The sequence below is a fragment of the Rhyacophila brunnea genome, unplaced genomic scaffold (assembly GCF_057557595.1).
Source record: "Rhyacophila brunnea isolate RB1 unplaced genomic scaffold, BYU_Rbru_1.0 scaffold_13, whole genome shotgun sequence".
In the NCBI taxonomy this organism is placed as follows: Eukaryota; Metazoa; Arthropoda; class Insecta; order Trichoptera; family Rhyacophilidae; genus Rhyacophila; species Rhyacophila brunnea.
Genome location: NW_028232785.1, coordinates 13,679,653 through 13,687,196, shown reverse-complemented (window position 1 = coordinate 13,687,196; position 7,544 = coordinate 13,679,653). Strand labels below are relative to the sequence as shown.

Here is a 7,544-nt window from a genome sequence, read left to right as displayed (position 1 = left end):
TTTGTACCTAGGGGCGGCAGGTTATAAGGTCATATTATGAAAGTATGGTGACGCAGGCTGGTACCTAATCAATTTGCGGCAAAATTTCCCCGTTAATATTATATTATATGAGTACATTATAATGACCAAAGTAAATCCTCCGTGATGCCCTGATTTTTTTTTATCGCGTCACTATTTTTCGTAAGTAATCGGGTACTGTTGGCCTGGTTCATTCAGTTGTATGAGAAAGCCGATTCTATGCCCCTGTTTTTATTTAATACATCTATGATTTGTTCTATAATTTTGGTCCGCGTACTATGTACGATATAAAACAGCTGGTATAGTACGCCCAAAATACTATAATTTTGAATGTCAGAAAAAATATGTAAAAAGTACTTAAATTTCGACATTTTCGTTCGATAATTTGGTGCAAAGTACTATTATTTCGCAATATAGGAAGATTTAAAGAACTTTAAAAAAAATCCCTTTATTTTAAAATGAAATTTCTTGAAAGTCTGTAAGCATTTTTGGTTGGAAAAGGTGCCTAAATAAAAAGAGGTCTCGGAGTTTCTCAAATTCTCCGTTATTTTTTTTCTGACAACCAATAAATACATTTTCAACAGATGACAACGCGTACTATATTTTTTCCCCATAAAATAAATATACTATAATTTTGGAGGCTTTGTACCATAATTTCATTTTGAAAAGATGGCAACACTGTAACAAAGCCACGCGGCACTACCCTGCACGTTTTTAAGCTGCTACGATAATCTTCACTAACGTAAGCTTTTGATTCGAAAAATGGACGTAAAATGCGAATCGGATGAATTGGAATCTGGTGCAGAAGGCCAGATGCGCTTTCCCCAGCGAAATAACCCGGTGATTAATACTTATATAAAGCAAGAGGATGCTGACGGTTCTGGTTCCGCTTTTGAGGTTAGTTTTTTTCAAGTGAGTTGTATCTTCATTTGTGTCGTTTTGTGTGTTGTTGGTTGTAAAAAAGATGACAGCATAGCCATTTAACTTTTTTTTGTCAGAAACAGTTTATACCATGCATTTAATTATGTTAAATAGGTACCGTTTTCTGTTGGCGCAGATCATTGCCGACTCAAGTAGAAAGCCGATACATTCACAACGACTGGTACTACCTTTTCCGTCCCTCCCGTTGTTGTCTATTGATGACCTGTCTTGTTATATAGAGTTCTCATACTGACGCGTCTGTTGGATATACTGCGAATAAAAATACGAGTTTTAAAATGTTAATACAAATCGATATATCCAGCTGTTTTGACACAGGGAATGTTTTGATTTGGATAGATGAGTTACATGATATATAATACCTACACTAGCATTAACACACCTACAAATGTAATGCATACCTAGATCAATGCTACATATGTTTTGGAAATCGATATTACCACCAGTTTTTATGTGAAGGATTAGTCTGACTTTGTCAGCTGATGAATAACATAAATGTCTATATTATTATTTATAAATAACATTGATATAATATATTTGATTTGAGAGTTTTTTATAATTCAATTTGAAACTAGAAAGGGCGAATCAATATTATGTCAAGCAATCTGGGATCTGATTTTGAGATGTGAACAGTGGACCACTCGTTGCTTGTGTAAAAGACTTGCTCAGGCTTTATTAATCCAAATATGACGCTGCGCAGATGCTTTTCACTGATAATAAATTGTTAATTTAAAAGTTGATATTTTCATTTATTTCGATGCATCTTTATCACACACTAAGGTAAGGTTTGGGTAGATTAGGTTAGGTTAGGTAGGGTTTGGTTTAAAAAGAAAGCTATAGAAGGTCATGTGGTCATTTACCTACATTACCGATTTTTTCATCGGAATAGAGTCAACGCCGCATCGATATTATTAGACAGTTTACAATTATTTGAACATTATTAGGTATAGCATCCAGGATATAATGCTTCCGCTATGCAATATATACTCCTGGAGCAATCTCCATGTTAAATGACGTTTAAGGCTCAAATACTTTATCTTTAGGTGACGTCATTGTTCTTCTTGTCCGTTTAAAAATTCATAATGTGCTACGGGGTAGAACCAACACTTTGATAACATTTTAAATACCAAGAGAAACGACATTACACACTTTTACTCCGTAGCGGCAGCTTATTGTGACATTATGTACCTATGTGATAATATATTATTTTGAACCTTCAACGTCAAAAAGTTGGACTTGTATTCTGAGCACTGCTGTATTGGTAACATTTATTTATGAGGAATGTATGAAATAATGTCTGAACTTGGGATTCTGGATGAAAAAATGTATTTCGGAGGGTATTCCGTCGGATATAAAAATTGGAAGAACAGCCAAAAATAATTAAAACTATATTTTTTGAGTGTGATAATTAAGCAATAATCCTAAATATGCTTGACTTTACTTTAACAATATTCCATATTGTTTTTTTCAGAATCGTCAAACAATAGACATACCTAATATAAAATTGGAGCCCGATTTTTACCAAGTTGACATCAAGAAAGAGTTTATTGAAGATACAGCGCCCCCATTCAATTATGAAGATCCTCCACCAAGTTGCTCGCATTCGGAATATAAGCCAGTAAAAGAGGTAGGCTCTTACTTACTTTTATTCGAACTACTATACTATACAATATAGGTACCGAAAATAATGTGTTGTATTTGTTTCCGTTCGTTGTCTATAAAAAAGGTTATTTTGCTATCGAGTTTTAGGGTACCTACTTCTCTCGCAAAGGCTTATCCATAAAAATTAAACATTACATTGCTGTAAACATTGAGTGACTTAGAATTGTTATTTTTGGCTTTCTTTGGATTGAATTGAGTTTCTGACTCGCTGTCACAGTAAGCTGCCGCTACGGGAAAAAGTGTATGATAACAGTTTTCTTGTTACCTTTTTAACATGTTATCAAACTGATTCTCCCACCCCATAGCATATTTTGAACCCTTAAACGAACATTGTCAGTTAGCAAAATATGCCGAAATCACAATGAAGTCACCTCCCACGTACCTCGCTACATCGGCGATCGCATGTCTCAGTGAACCTTTTTTATTTTGTTCTGCATGCCTACGTATATTCGACTCACGTCAAAACGTATGCACTTTGTATTTTTTTGTATAGATTTTATATTGATTTATTATCTATGTCTAGTGTTTACGTCTATTATTTTTGTTCTGCTGGCTATATTCTGTTCAAAATATTATCCATGAATCCTGTATAATAATTCAAAATACTAATAAATTGTAGTTGGCACTTTTCGTAGTTGAATTTATAGATATAGTGATCATTCAATATATTCTGCAGAATGACGAAACCATAGATTAGATTTATCGCAGTACCAGCTTTTGACAGCAACTGACGTCATCATCGCAGCATAATTATTATTGGTATTTCCTATATCCTGAGTCGCTATAAACGATTCATATATTATTGTATAACAAGTTACATCAAAAATAGTATCATAAGACCATACATATTGAAACGAAATGAAAGAGGTGCTCATGTTCTAGTATACTTCCACCCTACTTCAGTCAACCGACCATCAGAATCTATTTCGTACTATAAAAAATGAACTAACCGTAAATTTCACAGCCTAGAGCAGGGATGGCGAACTTTTTTAAGAAATGGGTCAAATTTTGTTCATTATCTTTTTAGTACTAGCTTGTGGGTCACTAACTAACTAACTAATATTTCAAAATATATCCATAAAAGAACATTTATTATTAGAGAAAATTTATTTGTATCCCTCATAATACTAAAAAACATAAAGAAATAATAATAGTATTTGTCGATATAGGAATAATGTATGTATAATTTAAGTACAAAACTTCATTTACCGATTGTTAAAAATAGTTGTGTCGAATAAAATATATAGACGCAAACTTATCATTAAAGCCGCTTTACTAAACTTGGTTACTATCCACTTGGAAATCAATTGTATAATTTTAGAATGTTTATTTAATCTGACGAATCCGGTCCTGAATTTTGATAAAATTGTTTACATGGCAAATTACACACACAGTTCGCGAGTGGAGAACTACAAGGTTCTAAGTGTTTGTCCTTGGAGAAACAAAAGTAACAATGAGGCAGCTTAGAATACTACTTCTTTGCTGGGTTTGTTTTTTCAAGGACGAACACTTAGAACCTTGTAGTATTAGGCTCACGAGTTGTTCTATTGTTTTCAATCACACCATTTTATCAAACCATTTTGTTTGATATGGTCTAGAACTTGTAGTTTGTTTTAATTTTTTAATAATATAATATAATAATAATCAGAGCATCAGTCTGATAACATTTTAAATACCAAGAAAACGATATTATACAATTCTTCCCATAGCGGCAGCTTACTGTGACTGTAGGTACGTGGCAGAAATTAATATGTTCATAATACATCTGAACCTTCAACTTCAAAAAAGTTGGACTTGCATTCTGAGCTTCTGATACATAGGTAACATTTATTTATGAAGAATGTATGAAAAAATGGCTCTTCTTGGATTCTGGGTGAAAAATTGGAAGAATAGCTAAAAAAATAAAATTATATTTTTTGAGTGTGAAACATTAAAATTAAGCAATAATCCATTTATGCTTAAATTTCCAACATTCAATATTGTTTTTTTCAGAATCGCCAAACAATAGAAATACCACATATAAAATTGGAGCCCGATTTTTACCAAGTTGACATCAAGAAAGAATTTACTGAAGATGCATCGGCCACATTCAATTATGAAGATCCTCAACCAAGTTGCTCATATTCGGAATATAAGCCAGTGAAAGGGGTAGGTTCTTACTTACTTTTATTCGAAATACTATGTAGGTACCTACCTAAAACAGTGTGTTGTATTTGTATTTTGTTCGTTGTCTATAAAAAAGGTTGTTATGTTATTGAGTTTTCGCGTACCGACTTCGATCTCGCAAAGGCTTATTCATAAAAATTAAACATTACATTGCTGTAAACATTAAAGGATTTATAATTGTTGTTTATGGCTTTCTTTGGATTGCATTGAGTTCCGGAGGTTCTATTACAAAACAACTGTTTCACTATACCTATACTTTGACTATGCCGATCCTAATTGAATAATATGGGCCTTCACAGAGTGGAGATTTGTATTAACATATTTTTAATTTTACGAGAAATAGATGCTGGCTACATGCTCTACCTATTAGGTCCATACTCATGCTCAACACAAATTGAAAAACGATATGTGTAGACCGGCTATACTGCTGCGGATGTATAGCGGATGTGTAGCTTGCTAGACTGCTTCACATTTATATTACCCGGAAAATTGCTTTGAAAAATTTTGTGTGTATTTTTAGGTCATCCCTGCTACCACCGTAATGGCTGGCGCAGCAAATCTTAAATCGACCGGCTGTATGTCAGAAATAAAGGAAACTGCCGACTACATAAACATTGATAGACAGAATATTAAAAAAGAACTCGAGGAATACAGCGAAAGCTCTACAAAAGTACCCGTTAATAAATCGATCCCCGAATTAGTAGCTGTTATAGAGTTGGAAAAAAAACATTTTCATGATTATAATTTTGCGTGCAGTATATGCTATGGAGTTTTTGCATCATTACAATTGCTCAACTTTCACAAAGCGTTGCATGAAAAATCAATCCACGATATCAAGATCGGTGTAACACAATTTAAACGTGGTAATAGCAATTTATCTATTGGTCTAACGCCTTTCAAAAGCAATGCATCTAATATCTCATCTTCAAAATCAAAAACAAACAAAATAATTCAGTCTAGTAAAAAGCCATTTAAATGTGATGAGTGCAATTATTCGTGTCTAAGATCTGGTAACTTAAAAATTCATAAAATGACACATTCTGGTGAAAAACCATTTAAATGCGAAGAATGCAATTACTCGTCTATAACATCTAGTAACTTGAAGTTACATATAATGAGTCATTCTGGTGAAAAACAATTTAAATGCGAAGAATGCAAGTACTCGAGTTTCTCATCTAGAAACTTAAAATTACACAAAATGACTCATTCTGGTGAAAAGCCATTTGTATGCAGTGATTGTAATTTCTCATGCATAACATCTAGTCAAATGAAATCACACAAGATGATTCATACTGATGTAAAACCATTTAAATGCGACGAATGCGATTACACTTGTAAACAATCCGAGTACTTGAAAGTACACAAAATGACTCATACCGGTGAAAAGCGATTTAAATGTAGTGAATGTAATTTCTCAAGTATAACATCTGGCCAAATGAAATTACACATCATGATGCATACTGGTGAAAAACCACTTAAATGCGATGAGTGTAATTACTCATGTACATCATCTAGTAGTTTGAAATTACACAAAATGACTCATTCAGGCTTAAAGCCATTTGCATGTAATGAATGTAATTACTCATCTATAACATCTAGTCAAATGAAATCACACAGAATGATTCATACTGGTGAAAAACCATTTAAATGTGATGAATGCAATTACTCATGTAGATTATCTGGTAATTTGAAATCACACAAAAAGACTCATTCCGGTGAGCCATTTGTATGTAATAAATGTAATTTCTCATGTAAAACTTCCATTCAAATCGAATTACACAAAATGACTCATTCTGGCGAAAAACCATTTAAATGTGATGCAATTACTCATGTATAATATCTAGTAACCTAAAATCACGAAAATTGTCGATGAGATGATGTCGTTGAATATTCGACAGTCATTTAAATTTGATAAATCTACAATCTCATGTATGAGATCTGGTGTCTTCTTCTGGATATTTTCTTGCTAGTATAGAATATATATACATATTGATTGTGTTTTTGATATACCTAATATTTTGGCATTTTTCATCTATTCGAGTAGAGAAAAAAATCTTTCTTTTAAGTTTCTTGTAAAAAAAGTTAAATAAAGCCTTGAAAACGATGAATGAAATGAATCTTGTTATTTCACCGAGAGAATATTTTTTAAATGACTTTATACAAAGTGAAAACTGTTTTAAAGTTCTATTTTAATGTAATTTTATAAAAGTTCACACATTCTTTCATTTTATTAGATGAAAAAATGTTTATTAGTTTTCGAGGAATGTTGTAATTTTTCAAATATTTTGTATAATTGCATTATTTTTTAACTAAGTATTTCTATTTTTTGCATAATTTTTACCACTGCTCCAAAAATGATCAAAAATCTCATTTTGAAATAGCCATGAATCTAATTTTATCTGAGCAATATATCCAAATTAGTTTCCAGGCCTGATTTATTTAATAGTAGTTTCTTTATGTACCCTTCTAATTTAAAAAGAATTCATAGTTTGCTACTTTGACGGAGTAGGGTTTCCCAGGTTTCGCTGCCCGCATCTTCACAATGTAATCCGAGGGCGTGTTGATTGTAAGTATAAACAAGTGCTCCAATATGGCATGGATACTATCTACTTCCATCATTGTATTCCCCTTAGTCAGTTTCTCAATGGTCAACTTCTTTTTAACAGCAACATCACTGAGTAACTGGCTAGGATTCTATTTTTGTTCTGATATCTGACACTAATCTAATTTTCTCAATGAAACTTTTCTCCAGCCCACTC

The 7,544-nt window shown here is 32.6% G+C and overlaps 1 long non-coding RNA gene across 1 annotated transcript; it reads left to right on the top strand.

Annotated features, from left to right (window-relative positions):
- Positions 1 to 693: 693 nt before the first annotated feature.
- LOC147076557 (uncharacterized) lies at positions 694 to 6,895 on the top strand. Its single transcript, XR_015069648.1, has 4 exons — positions 694 to 915; positions 2,429 to 2,584; positions 4,612 to 4,767; positions 5,306 to 6,895. It is a non-coding gene; the product is annotated as an uncharacterized LOC147076557 (long non-coding RNA).
- Positions 6,896 to 7,544: the final 649 nt, after the last annotated feature.